Source organism: Felis catus, chromosome B2 (genome assembly GCF_018350175.1).
Source record: "Felis catus isolate Fca126 chromosome B2, F.catus_Fca126_mat1.0, whole genome shotgun sequence".
NCBI classification, from domain to species: Eukaryota; Metazoa; Chordata; class Mammalia; order Carnivora; family Felidae; genus Felis; species Felis catus.
In genome coordinates this window covers 64,227,903-64,245,128 of record NC_058372.1, presented here as the reverse complement: position 1 = coordinate 64,245,128, position 17,226 = coordinate 64,227,903, and the positions used below count along the sequence as shown (strand labels likewise).

Here is a 17,226-nt window from a genome sequence, read left to right as displayed (position 1 = left end):
ATGAGCCTCTTGTCAGTTGCTCAAACTCAGCCATCACTTCCTTCTTTAGAGATTTTGTAACCGAAGTTTACTTCTGCCACAGCGTTTCTCAAATTATCTGCAGTAAAGGATCAGATCTTTTCTTCAATCTATCACGGAATTATACTTTCTAAAATAGCATAAAAATTAACTAGAAAAAATGTTTAAAGAGATATGTTTTATTTTTAGATTTAACAGACATAAAGGTGGTCTATCAAATTACTATAAATGTTTCGAATGCTTATTCTCAATTTCTGAACAGATTTTACTAGGGTTCCAGAGAAATTTGCTGACGGGGATGATCCATAGGCTATTTAGTGGCCCTGTGGTGGCATACTCTGCATTATGACTGATTCCACCTGCTCTTTACCTGCTCTTTAAGGTCTCAGCCAGAATGTCACTTCCTCTGCATCTGCACCAAACATACCAGCTAATTCGGTCTATCACCCTTTGTATTATTTTCTATTACTGCATCCTATTTGTTTCGTTCATAACCCTGACCTAAATTACATATACATGCGCACGCACACACGCACACATACACACACGATTTCTCTGCTTACTTTATTCCCTGCATCTCTCTCCTAAACTCCAGGTGGCAGAGACTGTGACAATTTTTGCCACTAATGCATAGCAATTACAAAGTCAAAAATGTCAAATTCGATTAAGACTGATACATTTCTCAGAGACCGTCGTGTACTAAATGAAGTATGCAATTCCAAGGGTGAGTATAAAGTGCAGAGTTTCTCAAACTCATGGGACCAATAGATCTTTCTTCAGGATGTATTCTGTAGAATACATTGTAGAAAACACTGATCTAAAGAAATAACTGGAAATTTTGTACATGCCAAAACTACTTTTACCAGGTTATAAAGTTTGTTGCATTAATATTTAAATTTAAGCTGCTATTATTTCATGTGTGGGAGAGTAGAAGATTGGACTTATGCCAAAGATTTGGTGGAATTAGGGGTGTGTGACATTCATTTCCCCATCTTTGTTAGTTTCTTTTCTATCTTCTCACATTCTAGGCCTGAAACACTGAAAATTAAATTTCCCTGATTTCTTAGCCAGATGACTTCTGGATCACTTCTTCCAAAAAGAGGCACTAGCAGAAGATCGGAAAGCTGAAGGAAAAGGGAAATTTTATTTTTATTTTTCTAAACAAATTCTGTTTTTGACAGCAGTGGATGGTCTCAGGCTTCAATGGCCTTTTGGCCTTGTGGACTGGGGCTGATGGCACTGTTCACAGTGAAAGCAGCACAAAAGCAGCCATGAAGCCAGCTGGCTGTGCCCTCCATGGCCTTCAGCAGCTGCAGCAGCAATGACAATGGATTTGCCAGTGGTGTGGCTTCTGTCCTCCAGCAACGCCCACTGTGAGAATCATCCTGGGTCTGGCAACACTGTGTCTTTCCTTGTGTTCCTCCAGCCAGGGCTGGTGGTGACTTCTTACAATCACTAACTCTTGGTTACCCCACCTTCTGCCTTTTGCTCCCTCAGGTTTTCCTACACCATTGAAACCAATGCCTTGTATAAAGCCTCTCTGTTTGAAGAACCTAGAGTGGTTTCTGTTTTCCTGACTAGACACTGATTAATATGGGGTCAGGATGGTACAAGGTGATTCTATCTTCCAAACAGATTACATGAGGGTAGAAAAATGTCATCTGTTCTGTCAGATGTCATTATGAGTCAGGAATTAGGCATTAAGAGAAACACCCAAGTAAAACAGAATAATGAATCATGGGAACACAAGCAAGAGTGAAAACCCAAGCCCATGATTTTTAATCCAGTCTATCACAGGGTGACTTCTGCAAGTCCTTTCACCATTCTGAGCCTTACTGTCCTCATTTCCTTCCTCCCTGATTGTTTCCAACATCAAGGGGTGCACAGAGGTTTGTAACCCCCTATGACCTCTATCGAGTCATCCAGAGTCATTTCCAAATAAGCAATCTAAGTAAATGCCATGTGTTTGCTCTACCAACACAGCTTCAGGACAGGTCTTCTAGTTTCCAACATCCCCCCCCCCCCAACTAGACTATGACCCAAAACCCTAGGTAGAAAATCTGGAGTCGCCATTATTCAACAATTTTTCAGTACTTCTTCTATGAGGCACTAGGCAGGGAAAAATAAAACTCACAGAATGATGTGTGGGAGACAACAATGTATACAAACAAATAACAGTAAAGCTTTGAGTGAAACAAAGGCTGTTATAGAGGTACAAATTAAGGTAATAAGTACTGGGAGAGGGAAGAATGAATTCTGTGGAGATCCTTCTAAAGTCTTCAAAGAAATCCATTGTGTGTGGTGGAGCATAGGGCTCTGGAGGCTGAGTGAAAAGAGCTGAGAACAGGGAGGTGGAGTGGGGTCAGAGTGAGTGGGCCCTTCAGGGGCCACACCCACGTTATTACCCATGTGGCACTAGGAACTCATATGAGGCTTTTATTTTTTTTTTTTAATGTTTATTTATTTATTTTTGAGAGAGCACGAGTGAGCAGGGGAGGGGCAGAGAGAGAGGGAGATGGAAAATCCCAACCAGACTCCAAGCTGTCAGTGCAGAACCCGATGTGGGGCTTTGAACTCACAAACCATGAGATCATGACCTGAGCCAAAACCAAGAGTTGGATGCTTAACCAACTGACACATCCAGGTGCCCCATGAGGCTTTTTTTTAACTTTTAAATGCTTATTTATTATTTTGAGAGAGAGAGAGAGAGAGACAGAGACAGAACATGAGTGGGGGAGGGGCAGAGAGCAAGGGAGACACAGAATCCAAAGCAGGCTCCAGGCTCTGAGCTGTCAGCACAGAGCTGGACGCTGGGCTCAAACCCATGAACTGGGAGATCATGACCTGAGCCGAAGTCAGAGGCTTAACTGACTGAGTGACCCAGGTCACTCATGAGGCTTTTAACCTGAAAAAGGGAAGTGAAAATGTTTTAAAACTTGAAATATATAAATATAGGAAATGGTTGTTGAGGAATGATGTTACTTGAAGAAGATAATATTGAGCATTTCATATTATTTTTATACATCTGTTACACTCAGGGTGTATGTATAGTATCCCATCAGCAGGAGGATATGCTTAAGATATAATTAGCAAAGGGAATTGTCTTAATAAATTATCATAATAATGACACAGCCAGGGCAACTGAAACATTGGTTGAAAAGAAATCATTATGTTGAAAGACTAAAAATGCAGTTGCAAGGAAGAATTTAATATCTTTCTTAACAATCTAGAATGAAAGGAATATTTTTTTAAGTTTCCAGATATTACTGATTTGGAAGGACAATGAGAAATAATAATAGTTTATGGATATTAAGAAGCTGGAACTGTGATTCAATATTGCATCATAAGAAGCAAATTATAGAAATTTATTCTGAACTCATTTAATTCCTGCATATTCAATGATCAGTGAAGAAACAGTAATGGCACAAAGATTTTTGAGTGCCATTACATGGGAAATTAGTTATGACTCTTCAAAGTAAAATGATAAAAACACCGATAAAGTCAGCACTATTCTGAGCTATATATAAATGAGGAACTCTAATCCAGGTGAGGAAATTTGAAACCCTCTCAAACAGCCTTAGGATAAATTGAGCCCAAAATATCTCATTTAACTTTGATTAGCACTATATTAAAAAGATGGAGACAAATTGAATGGAGAACTAAGAAAAGCAGCTTAGTATTGAGGAAATTGATTTATGAAAAACATTATAGGAACAAAATATGTGCAACTTTGCAAAGAGATGACTAAGGAGTGATGACAATCTATAAATATTTGAAAGGTATAAACATCCAGTAGGGGAGGAATTATTTAGCATGTTATAAAGAGCTATAATTACAGTTTATGGGATGAAATTAGACAACCAAGATGTAAAGCATTCAAAACCACTCTTCTTGGGTTACTGGAGACTTGTATTTGAAAAGATAAATAGTGTCATCTTTGGGATATCTGAATGCTCTTATCTGTTTTTCTTTAATTTCTATTTTTAAAAAACATAATCGATGTAGTGAAGAGAGACAGGCATAAATCTCTTAAGGGTAAGTACAACAAACACTTGATTATTTTATTTATTTTGCACACTCCCTTGTCCTAAAAGAATCTCAGGTGGCTCGCTCAATTGTTTGGCAATAGAATACAGAAGAAATAAACAAAATCCACAAGTACTCCCCCAATCAAATGTTAATCTTTTCCACTGGACCTACTTACTAGTAGGGAGCAAAACTCACTAATTGGAATTTTGCCCAAACATTACTAAAGGACTGTAATCATTGATTTAGAGTAATTGGAGTTATGTACCTAATTGAAATAAAGACAAATATTGGCTGCTTTACGTTGAAAAGACTCAAGACTTTATTTGGACTTGACACTAATTACTGCCTCTTTCTTGAATTGTTTCTTTCCCTGTGAAAGTCTAAAATATGCTGCCACAATCCTTTTCCTGTGCCCGTGTACCATATCTCACACTGAATGTCCTGCTGCTCCTTCGAACTCAATAGACTCCAAATCAAATCCATTTGACAAACAAAATAAAATTTGCTGCACAATGTATTTGCCAGGCCTTGTGCTGGGAGCTAGAGATAAAACCATGATTATAAAAGAATCCCTACAGGGAGGAGCTCCTAGACCTTATCTCCCCACCATCAGCCATTTCCCAGGTTTTAAACTACATAATTCTGTTATGAACACTATCTAAGCCTGCGTTCCCAAGAATACAAGATTCACTGAGATTCTTGTGTTCATGATTTATTGAGAGAGCACTCTCAGGATAAAAGGAGCCAAGCAAGTGACCTATGGAGGAGAAGGAAACTAAATAAGGCAGTGGTCCCAACTGGAATCCAGCTTCAGCCTGATCTGTGGGGAACTGTGAAGCATAAATTGTACCACTGAGCTGATTCCACCATGAAGCAAGAAGGATTGTCTTTTGTACATCCTTGTCAATGAATCACCGACTGTGTGCTCTTTCCCCCAGAGAGTGCGATGTGTAACCTCTCAGTGTTTGTGTTCTCATTCCTTCAGTAGATGGCAATTTTCTGGGGGAGGGGGCAACTACAAGTCATTACCAGCCAACTCTCAAAGCAGCTGCAGGATACATGCACCATCTGGTAAAAAGCATCTGGCCACCAACCATGCTTATCATAAACATCATCACTCTGCTGACCACTCTGGGTCAAAACTCCTCAAGCCGTACTGCATTGGTCACTAAATCTTGAACATTCTTCCTTTACATTTTCTTTCTTGTGTTCTTTCCTTGTTTTTTCCCCAGCCACCACTTGGAGCAGATCCAAGTTCTTACTGACTCACACTTAGTCTACCATCATATTTTCCTAACTAGTCTCAAGATTTCCAGAGGCAAAAAAGGCACTACAAGTAGGCAAAGTGACTGGGTGTCCTGGAAAGTGCAGGCTCATTAAAGTGCAGCTACGACCCAGTTTCGGATGTGGGAAACTGTACCCAGGGCTACAGATCTTCTGATATTTTAAGAGAACTTATAAATCCACATTTTTAGGTGAATTCTTCTAAATTTTATAGCTGGTAACTAATTCTAGGGTTTTTTTTAAGTTCTATGTGAGGTAAAAGGAAAAAAAAAACAAATCTGCAGGTCAAATAGATGCACCACAGCCATTTTGCAAAATCTAGCCAGAAGTATAAAAGGGGATGACATTTAAATAAATAACTATTGCTCAAAGTGAGGGGAAATGAAAGTCTCAAAGGAGACCCAAGTAATGTGCTGTGGGGATTTCAGAGGAAAAAGAAGGAAACAGACCCTGAACCCTCATGAATAAGGATGTTGTTTTCATTAGGATTTCCATCTCTGATTTCTAGCACAGTGCATGGCACATAAAAATCCTAAACAAATGTTCAAATAAATAAATGAACAAAGGAATGTGCATCTCTGTATGTCCTTGAGAGTGCAAAGGAGTGATGATGCAGTCCAAACCAAGCAATCATTCCAGTATGAAGCACAAAGCTAAAGCTGTCACATACTCTCCCCTGGGATTTCTGTCAGCCAGGGTCACTCAGACACAGTCCCCACTTTCCTTCTCCTCTCAGCCTCCTCTGGCACAAAAAGCATGTGTCAGTGTATTGCTAAGTGATGCTTCTGAGCTTGCAGGCAACAGCAGCAAAGAGAAGAGGCTGAAACTAGTCTCTAATAATAGACCTTGGTCAGGTCTATTTTATGGGGTATATAGCAACAGTGCCCAAACACTTCGCATCTCAGTCTCCTTCAGAAATGCCTCGTATCTCCCAACATACCCTAATATGGGGAGCTCTTTGTCTTCACGCCACAGAATCCCGACTGCTAGACCTTCTGAGCGGACCTGAGTCAAAAGCAGCTCTTTCAGTCATTGCAAAAAGATTGTGCCATTGGACTGGATTTCCCCATCACCTGGCAGGGCTCTCTTCCTGAGCCAGTACCATCACTGAAGTCCCACAGATGCCTGATGAAGGAAGGGACTTGAGCTGCCAAAATGCCATTCCAGAAAAGCTGAGCAGAGCTGAGGCCAGGGAAACACAATGCCCAGTTGGCTGCCTTCAGGAATATCAAGCCCTTTTCCAGAATGGTCCACATTTGCATGCATCTTTCCCATCACAGTGGAACAGTTCCATAGAAATTTACAATCAGATGTTTCCTGCCCTAACTGGCACCTAAACACGAGGTGGGCTGGGCCTATCTCTCTGGGATGCTTCTCGATTGTCTGCTAAGACTGAGCTTAAGTAGCAGAGAAACCCTACATTCTGGAATTTTTCCATTGCCCCTGAAAGCACTCAGAGCTTTCCTCCAGCCCCAGTTAGGTTAATAAGTCCTAAATGTAAACATCATTTGTGTTAGACTCATTATTCAAATTGCATCTTATAGCCCTCTTGTTTCCTGCTTTCCATTTAAAAAAAAGTTTATTTCAGTACATAATTGAAGTTCTTTTCACTATTTGCAGAATTAGCTTTTGACAATTAGTCTTTTGCTAATTGGCCTGCCCCTGCCTTCCCCCATTTGTGCTCCCAGAAAGTATCTATTTGCCTCTTACACCCACCTGGCAAAACCCCATTCTTGAATGGACTCAGCTCTCCACCTGCCTTGCCTCACCCTAGACTGCTGAGTGCTGAAGAAAAAGTCACGCAATAAAGCAAGCCCTAATCTGCTTGTTTGTTCTCTTTCAGCAGACCTGGGCAGGCCTCTTCCTTCATAGAGGAATCAGAAGCTGTCAGACAGGAACTTCCCCAAATTCCTGCTGCTGCACATCTCACTGTAATTACATCAGCCGATCCCTCCATCCTCCTGCTGCAAAGGAGGAAGTGCCCTTTCCTGTGGACTTTGTTCTCTGGTCTCTGGAGTCCATCAGCCCACATCCTTCCGGCTTCACCCCTCCCTCTCCACCGCCATCTTCCTATCGGCATTTGAAAGTGTCCATCTCCCTCTATATCTGACAACTCCAAAATGGTCCTATGATCCAGTGTCACTGATTGCTACCCTTTTACTTTCCTTCACTCCCAAACTTCAGCATCACCCAAACCTGCTGCACCTGTGCCTCACTTTCTTAGTCAACACGCTGTTTCCCGGCTACAGCTCCCATTATTCTTCACCCTGCGGCCAAATCCAAAGGACACACCCAGTCCTTATCTTGCTGGACCTCAGCAGCATTTGTTACAGTTGAGTTCCTCCTCTCCCCAAAGCTTCCTTTCCTTCACCTTCTTCCTTTGCTCTTCTGCTTCCCTTTTTGTGCCTTCACAGTGTCCTTACTGTGCTACCTGTGTTTTTTTTTAATGTTTATTTATTTTTGAGGGGTGGGTGGATGAGAGAGAGGAGGACAGAGGATTGAAGCAGGCTTTGTGCTGACAGCAGACAGCCCAATGCTAGACTCGAGCTCACGAATTGTGAGATCATGACCTAAGCCGAAGTCAGACACTTAACTGACTGAGCCACCCAGGAGCCCCTTTTTAACTTTTGATATTCTTTAGGATTCTGTCCTAGGTTTTGCTCTTCACTTTTCATTGCACTCTAATGCCAAAGTCATCTGACTCTTGCGGCTGAATTTTCCATACACCTTCAAGAGTATTTCTTATTTCCCCATTCTGTGAGATAAGAATATGAACACTCCTACCATCCCTCTTCCTTCTACCTCCTGTCTTCTATCAACTACACTCAGAGTTTATCATTACATTTTATCCGTTCCACTGTAACCAAACCTCTCTTGCTTTATATATACATTCATGCTAAAACATGGAAACCAACAAATAGCATTCTATTATTGCTACTCTGTAAACATCCCCTACTGGGAAGGAAATTACAATGTTGCCAAATAGTGGGCTGGAATTACACTTCCTTCCCTGATTTCCTGACCCGTATGCCATTGCTGGACAATTCCAAGCATCAAGGTCAAATGGATTAATTTTTCTTATACTCCCCAATTACTTAAAATTATGTAACATCATAATCTCCTTCATTTTTAGGTCATGACTTTCTTAGGTATTTTGCCTAGAATTTCAAATTGCTTTCTTGATTTCTTGTGGCATTTGCCTTGACCAGCTTCTTCACATTTTCAGACTTTACATCATACCAGCCCGTGTGGCTCCCTTTTCCCCCCAGACTTCCGTTCTCCTATTCCAGTCTGGCTGGTTTTGTTTTTAGCAGTCCGCTTATCTGTTATCCTAGAACTCTTTTTTGCCCCTCCAACTTGAAATCACTGTCCTCTCAGTCTGTCTTCCTTTTTCTTGAATATACCTGTTTTCCTGGAATACATTCTTGGGTAACTTCTTTTAAAAAGATGTGTATGGCGTAAATTATCTAATTCTTTGCACATCTGAATTGTTTCTTTGTTTTGTTTCGCTTTCACCCTGGCTGGGAGTTTGGCTGATTGTAATCTTTGAAGGCATTTCTCCCCTGTTTCTAGCCTCTAGGGGTGCTATGCCAGATTGACTCTTGTTCCTTTGTAAATGATGTATTATTTTTTTTTCCATTGAAGCTTTTATAATCTTTTGTTTATTTATTGCTTTGAAATGTCATGCTGATATGTCTAAGAAATGGTCTTTTTTCATTCCTTGTCTGGGTACATGGTGAGCCTTCCTGGAAATCTATGGATTTGCAGCCCACATATGTATAGTTGCTGCCATACGTCTGGCCTCAGTGGTTGGCTCCTGCACCACCTTTGGGCAAGAGCCCATTCCCCACAAATGGCCAGGCCCCTGGGGCAAGGCCCACTGCACTGTGACTCTGAAGGGGCAGGGGGAGCCAATGCTTCCCGGAGCACTGGGGTTTGGCTGATAGGTGGCTTGAGCCAGATGCCTTACAGAGGAGCTCAGGTGCCTCTGGCACCCAGCACTCAGGTGTTTCTCATCCCAGGACTCCCCAGCCTACCTCAGAAGAACTCCCGAGATCCCACGAGATGCAGCTTCTTCTGGGAAGAGTGGTCATGGCTGTAACATCTCAGGACCGATTCTGCCCTTCTCGAAGACTATGTTGTGTTGGACTGGATTTTCTAGAAGACAGCACCTGAGGTAAAATCTTACTACTGGGAGTGCAGCACCAGAGAACCAGGAGTGAGAGCAACAGGTGTGAGGCAAGAGAGGAAAAAGTATTACCGAGAAGGCCACAGCTTCATGAAAGCCGAGTGCTGGGTCCTAGGTCCCACAGCATAGCTTCAGAAAAGAAACTGAAAGGCATGCATCTCCACACAGTCCCTCTGAAGGGAAAGAGTGTTTGCCCAGTCCCCTCTCCTTTTGGTCAAGGACTGTTCCGTGGGGTAACCCCTCAATAATTGCAGGTTGTATAGTTGTTGGTGTCAAGGAGTTCCTCAGCAACAACAAGGAATCCCCAGAGTAGGAGGCAAAAGGTGCTGCAGGGGAGCAGGCAAGGTGCTGTCAGGTTGTGTTCTTAGGTGACCTCAGGGACCAGAGGGAGCTGTCACTGCAGGCCCTTTGCAGCAGTAGCAACCTGACTCCCTAACCATGGGAACGGCTCTAGTAACTGCTGGATTCAGTCACCGCCGATGACTGAATGCGTAAACGGAATCCCCTGAAACTACTCACTATCTTGGTAGCTCTGGGAAATAGTTTTCTGGTCCTTATATTGTTTTATTGAACTTATTCGCATTTTTTTTACGTGCACGAGATTGTTATGTTTATTTTCTGTTGTATGTCTTCTTATCTGATGTTATTTATTTATTTATTTATTATTTATTTATTTATTTATTTTAATTTACATCCAAGTTAGCATATCGTGCAACAATGATTTTAGGAGTAGATTCCTTAGTGCCCCTTACCCATTTAGCCCACCTTCCCTCCCACAACCCCTCTAGTAACCCTGTGTTTGTTCTCCATATTTAAGAGTCTCTTATGTTGTCCCCCTCCATGTTTTTATATTATTTTTGCTTCCCTTCCCTTACGTTCATCTGTTTTGTATCTTAAAGTCCTCATATGAGTGAAGTCATATGATACTTGTCTTTCTCTGGCTAATTTCGCTTAGCATCATACCCTCCAGTGCCATCCACGCTGTTGCAAATGGCAAGATTTCATTATTTTTGATTGCTGAGTAATACTCCATTGTATATATATACCACATCTTCTTTATCCATTCATCCATTGATGGGCATTTGGGCTCTTTCCATACTTTGGCTGTTGTGGATAGTACTGCTATAAACATTGGGGTGCATGTGCCCCTTTGAAACAGCACACCTGTGTCCCTTGGATAAATGCCTAGTAGTGCAATTGCTGGGTTGTAGGGTAGTTCTATTTTTATTTTTTTAAGGCACGTCCATAGTGTGTTCCAGAGTGGCTGCACCAGCTTGCATTGCCACCAACAATGCAAAAGAGATCCTCTTTCTCCGCATCCTGGCCAACATCTGTTGTTGCCTGAGTTGTTAATGTCAGCCATTCTGACAGGTGTGAGGTCATACCTCATTGTGGTTTTGATTTGTATTTCCCTGATGATGAGTGATGTTGAGCATTTTTTCATGTGTCGGTTGGCCATCTGGACGTCTTCTTTGGAGAAGTGTCTATTCATGTCTTTTGCCCATTTCTTCACTGGATTACTTGTTTTTGGGTGTTGAGTTTGATAAGTTCTTTATAGATTTTGGATACTAACCCTTTAGCTGTTATATCGTTTGCAAATATCTTGTCCCATTCTGCCAGTTGCCTTTTAGTTTTGCTGATTGTTTCCTTCACTCGTACAGAAGATTTTTTATTTTGATGAGGTCCCAATTGTTCATTTTTTGCTTTTGTTTCCCTTGCCTCCGAAGACGTGTTGAGTAAGAAGTTGCTGCAGCCAAGATCAAAGGGGTTTTTGCCTGCTCTCTTCTCGAGGATTTTGATGGCTTCCTGTCTTACACTGAGGTCTTTCATCCATTTTGAGTTTATTTTTGTGTATGGTGTAAGAAAGTGGTCGAGGTTCATTTTTCTTCATGTCATTGTCCAGTTTTCCCAGCACCACTTGCTGAAGAGACTGTCTTTATTCCATTGGATATTCTTTCCTGCTTTGTCAAAGATAAGTTGGCCATATATTTGTGGGTCCAGTTCTTGGTTCTCTATTTCGTTCCATTGATCTGAGTGTCTGTTTTTGTGCCAGAACTTATTCGCATTTTTAACACTTAGGAGCTCTTTCTGGGTCTTTGTTTATTCCTTTCTCACAGTATCCTGTGCCCAGTGGGGAATAGGCAGAAGTGTCCCAGAACTTGGTCCTATATATCTGGTCCATTCTTTCCAAACTTTGATAAGTTTGTAAAGCCTAGAGGGATATCTACTAGCATGTTTTCACTATTAATTTTTCCAGTCTTCTTGGTTTTCTGCCCTCTCCTCTTCCTTTGCCTATCTAGATCTTTCTTTCTTTCTCTTCCTTTCTTCCTTTCTTCCTTTGTTCCTTTCTTCCTTTCTTCCTTTCTTCTTTTCTTTCTTTCTCTTTCTTTCTTTCTCGTATTTGAGAGAGAGAGAGAGAGAGAGAGAGAGAGAGAGAGAGAGAGAGCGAGCACGCGTGAGTGGGGAGAGGGACCGAGGGAGAGAGAATCCAAAGCAGGCTTCACACTCAGTGCAGAGGCTGACATGGGGCTCGATCCTACAACCCTGAGATCATGAACTGAACCTAAATCAAGAGTGGAACACTCAACTGACTGAGTTACCCAGGCACCCTGCCTATCTAGAAATTTTTATTCAAGTTTACGTAAATCTCTTTCTTGAAACCTGGCAGCAGTTTTCCTTTTTTCTGCCTTTGCCCATATCTCCTTTTCAAGCCTCAAAAGTCTTCCTATTTTTTCTTCTCCTGGGTGTAACTTTCTACTAGTAACTTTAGTTTAAATAAGCATCCATGCTCTTTCTGCTACATTTTTCTCATTCTCTTAACTTCTTTTAAACATGAAAAATGTATTTCATTGACATTTATATACTTTCCTGTTCCTGTTTTTTGCAAGCTTCAACTGGAAATTTGTTTCTTCTTTGTTCCTCTTTTTACTTTCATCATCTTCTTGTTTATCACGAACAAGCAGAAGTATATCATCTGTCTTTAACTTGGAAACTCCCTACCTTTTTGCACTTTTCCAGTTTGTTTTCCAGTTCTTTTTTTTTTTTAAGTTTATTTATTTTGAGAGACAGAGAGAGTGAGCCGGGGAGGGGTAGAGAGAGAGGGAGAGAGAGAATGCCAAGCAGGCTCTGTGCTGTAAGCCCAAAGCCTGACATGGGGCTGGAGCCCACAAATCATGAGATCATGACCTGAGCTGAAATCAAGAATCGGATGCTTAACCAACTGAGCTACCCAGGCACCGCTTAGTTTTACAGTTCTTAACAGACTTTATTTCTCTTTCTTCTAGAAACAGAATTTTTCTATAATTTTCTTCTGCTGTTACACTTCATACTATGTTCTTCCAGGGTAGTGTTCTAAGAACTTCTCCCAGGGGAGTCTGGGTGGCTCAGTCAATTAAGCGTCCGACCTCAGCTCAGGTCATGATCTCATATCTCATGAGTTCAAGCCCCGCATCAGGCTCTGTGCTGATAGCTCAGAGCCTGGAGACTGCTTCAGATTCTCTCTCTCTCTGTCTCTCTCTCTCTCTCTCTCTCTCTCTCTGTCTCTCTCTCTTTCTCTCTCTCCCCCTCCCCTGCTCATGTGCTATCTCTCTCTCTCTCTCTCTCTTGCAAATAAAAACATTTAAAAAATTTTAAAAAAAAGGAACTTCTCCCTTTAATGTTGGCTTCTGTTTATGTTTGTTTCTCACTTTTACAAAGTTCTGGTAATCATAATTGTCCAGTGCCCATGTCATCCTCCGGTTTGCTGAAAGAATTTTTCAGAATCTGCACTTCTCTTGAAAGCATGTGATGGTACTTTGTCTACAGGAACTTTTCTGGACGTGGCTGTGAAAACTCTGTGTTTCTGAGTGATCCAAAGCCTGTGTGTCAGTTTTTCTGGATATGGCACTCAAGTCATTGGTTGTTTTTTCTTCTTTAATAAGCTCTTCATATATCAACCTCTGCTCTTATTTAAGAGTGTTCATTGCATTTTCAATGGTTTGCATTATTTCTCTGAGCTTTCAATAAAATTACGTGTAATTTTCACTTCTTTTCACTAATGCTGGAGTCTCTTTACATTATTATGCATTTTGGCCAATTGTTGCTAGATTTTTGCTCTTCCTAGTTTCCTGCCAATAATTCATATTCCAATTCTTCCACTACAATGTGCTCAATAATAGTCTCTTTTTTTTGGTTGTAGAAAAGACTATCTTTTTCTGCTAATAATTTGATTTAAAAAAATTTTCTGCTTTAAGCATTATCTTAGCTTTCTCATTCCCAGTAGCTTTCAGCTTTCCGTTTCGAAGCTGAGATGATTGAATTCCATTCTGAATTCTTTTCTCTTAGACATGCTGGAGCCACTCTAGCCAGGTGGGCCTAGGGGTTCGCACAGGGGACACTTCATAGAAGGAACAGACTGTTCCCTGCATGTGTAGCCAGGCCTGTGGCTGCACCGTACCTTAATTTCTTCTTCCATAAAATGAGGTAATACACTATCTACCTCTTAAGGCTGTTAGAATGGAGAACTCAGTATACGTAAATTCAAGATAGTTTATACCTCAGATTATTATTAATTCCTCAAGTCAGTGTTTTGTATGTTGGCCTTGCTTGTTCTCTTTAATGCTGGTGGTATTCCTCACATGTCTCCTTATCCTAGGATGTCTAGTCATGCTTTAAAAAGGTTTGGATCACTAGAATTTCTTCTGCTATTGTTTGAATAGGATGATTTTCCTCATGGTGTCACTAATAGGAAGAGATTTGATGGAGAATTCTATGCATATTCGTGGCCCAGGCACATTCCTCTATAAGCCTTCATGTTAGTTGGTGGTGAGTAGGAGCTAAATGTCAGTCTGTAGATCCCCAAATTTGGTTGGCTTTCATACATATCCTATCTTTGTATAGACTTCCAGTTAATATGGCATTAAAAGGGACTGGTGATGATATCCTAGAGTGGTGGATATTATGAAACAAATGTATAAAATACAAATAAAATGTTTATAAGAAGTTCTGTGCTTGATAAGAGAGAAGAATCCATGGCTTAATTATAAGTGCAATGCTTTTATCACTTCAAAATGATGTCCTAAGTTCCTTTTTTTTTTTTTTACTTGAAAGTGACATGCAGTTTACTCTCTAGAATTGAGGGTAATTATAGAATCACTGTAATTTTTGTTTTTTTGTAGAATTTTCTGTAGAATGCCAGAATTGCTTGTGATTTAGTGTAGATTCTTTAATTTTGTTGATTCAAAAATAGGACAATAACTTCAAAATATTACCCCCCACCACCAACAAGGTAATGGTGTGTATCTGGGACACCTGCAAACTCTTGAACCCAGGAGAGGAAAATGAGGAACAAAGGAGGAAATATTCTTCAGTAAAAAAGCCCTATGAGCCACTAGTGGAGTGAGTTGTCTGAGGTTGTGGTCAATACTCTGACTGTTTCTCTGCTGAATTAGATTTCATAACTTCCTATGATGTCATCTGTTCTTTTCTCTCTGGCTTGAATTAGGACCTCCCTTACAGCTGCCAAGTCAGTTTCCTTTAGACCAATTTATAATCAAGTATTTCTACTAAAGTTTTGTGAATAAAGCACTGAATGAGAAGGCAGGATAAATAGATTTCTTAGGCCCATTTTCCTTCTTGCTATCTGACTTTAGAAACCAGTGTTCAATGGACCCTGTATTTCTAAATAATTCCCTTTCCTGGAAGGTAGAAAGAGCTTCCTTAAATAGTAATGAGTTCTTTGTCTTTGAAAGTATTCCAGAAGACACTTGAAAACCACTTCTTAAGACTCTTGTGGAATGTTTATGTAATAAGATTGGATTCAATGGCTCTAAAAAGTCTCTCTGAATCCTGAGACTCAATGACTTTCTGCTTTAGTTCTATGGAAAAGAGGCAGGTAGGAAATAAGGAAGAGAACTAGCTTATTTATTCAGACTTGCGTGGATTTCAGCCTTGGTTTCTAGAGTTGCTCCAGTCTTCCTAAGGTTGTTCTTTACCTGTCCATTCTGACTCCATATGTAGATACACAGTTTTTTTTTTAATATCTTTCCATTCTTTTTCAGCATGTCTGTATAGGTATCCTTAAATCAAAGGTAAATGCATCCCGTTAGTTGAAGAGATGGTCAATCAATGCAAGCACAAGATTTCTTTGAATATTATTCTTTAGTTTTTTAATTAAAATTTTTTTTAATGTTTATTTATTTTTGAGAGACAGAGTATGAGCAGGGGAGGGGCATAGAGAGAAGGAGACACAGAATCCAAAGCAGGGTCCAGGCTCTGAGCTGTCAGCACAGAGCCTGATGCGGGACTTGAACTCTTGAACCCTCGAACCATGAGATCATGACCCGAGCCAAAGTCAGACACTGAACCGACTGAGCCACCCAGGCGCCCCTATTATTCTTTATTTTAAAAGTACATGGAGGGGCGCCTGGGTGGCGCAGTCGGTTAAGCGTCCGACTTCAGCCAGGTCACGATCTTGCACTCCGTGAGTTTGAGCCCCGCGTCAGGCTCTGGGCTGATGGCTCAGGGCCTGGAGCCTGTTTCAGATTCTGTGTCTCCCTCTCTCTCTGCCCCTCCCCCGTTCATGCTCTGTCTCTCTCTGTCCCAAAAATAAATAAACGTTGAAAAAAAAATTAAAAAAAAATAAAATAAAAATAAAAGTACATGGAAACTTAAAATTATATATCATATATCTGTTTCTCTTTTAAAATTTTTTAATGTTTATTTATTTTTGAGAGAGCGAGAGAGAGAGAGAGAGAGAGACAGAGTGTGAGTGGGAGAGAGGCAGAGATAGAGGGAGACACAGAATCCAAAGCAGGCTCCAGGCTCTGAACTGTCAGCACAGAGCCGGATGCAGGACTTGAACTCACGAACCATAAGATCATAACCTGAGCTGAAATTGGATGCTTAACTGAGCCAACCCGGCGCTCCTCTCTTTCTCTTTTAATACAAAATAATATTTTAAGTCACCAACTGTTGGAGGCAGAGGAGGTAAAATGTGACCCAATCCATCTGGGAAGATATGCCTCTGATTTCTTCACATGACAAGGCATATCACTCCTGCTTAAGAAACTCAGATCAACACATGGACTGGCAGGCACCCTGGAGGCAGGTTTATTATCCATGATCTCACAACCCTTGGGACCTGTTTCTGCAAGGCCTCCCTTCCCCACTCCAACATGGAAGGGGAATCATACTCTGGAGGAGGATTGTGTGCTAAACACCCCCTTTTAAATCATTCATGCTTCTCTTTCCATTTGACTCTGAACCATTTACAATGACATATTTTAGTAGAATTATTTCAGAACCTGTCTTCACTCAATCTGAATGTGCCTCAGTTAACTAATAAAATCCTTGCCCCTGAAAAAAGGGTGTATTATGTGTTACAATTTGCTACATTTCATGATGTGTCTTTGGAGAAGAAGTGTGCATTTTATATAATTTGTCAAGGACCGGTTCAAAATGTGTAACATCATCAATCTCACTGACAACATCTTTAATGACTTCACTCTGTAGTCAGAATTTTGCCAAACGCGAGCTAGGACTTAGACTACCCCACACCTGCTCCATACCTATTGTTTTAGCCGTATCATCTGTTGAAAAGACAACCAAGTTTAAGAAAAGAATTCATCCATGAAGCATTTCTTCTCTAATTAAGTCAACAGATGTTTGAAGTCTATACCTGGGGAATTTATTACTTCAGTTTTATTTTTTTATTTTTTTATTTTTTT

The 17,226-nt window shown here is 40.7% G+C and overlaps 1 pseudogene; it reads right to left on the bottom strand.

Moving 5' to 3' along the window:
• Positions 1 to 9,970: 9,970 nt before the first annotated feature.
• LOC101090866 lies at positions 9,971 to 13,717 on the bottom strand (annotated as a pseudogene).
• Positions 13,718 to 17,226: the final 3,509 nt, after the last annotated feature.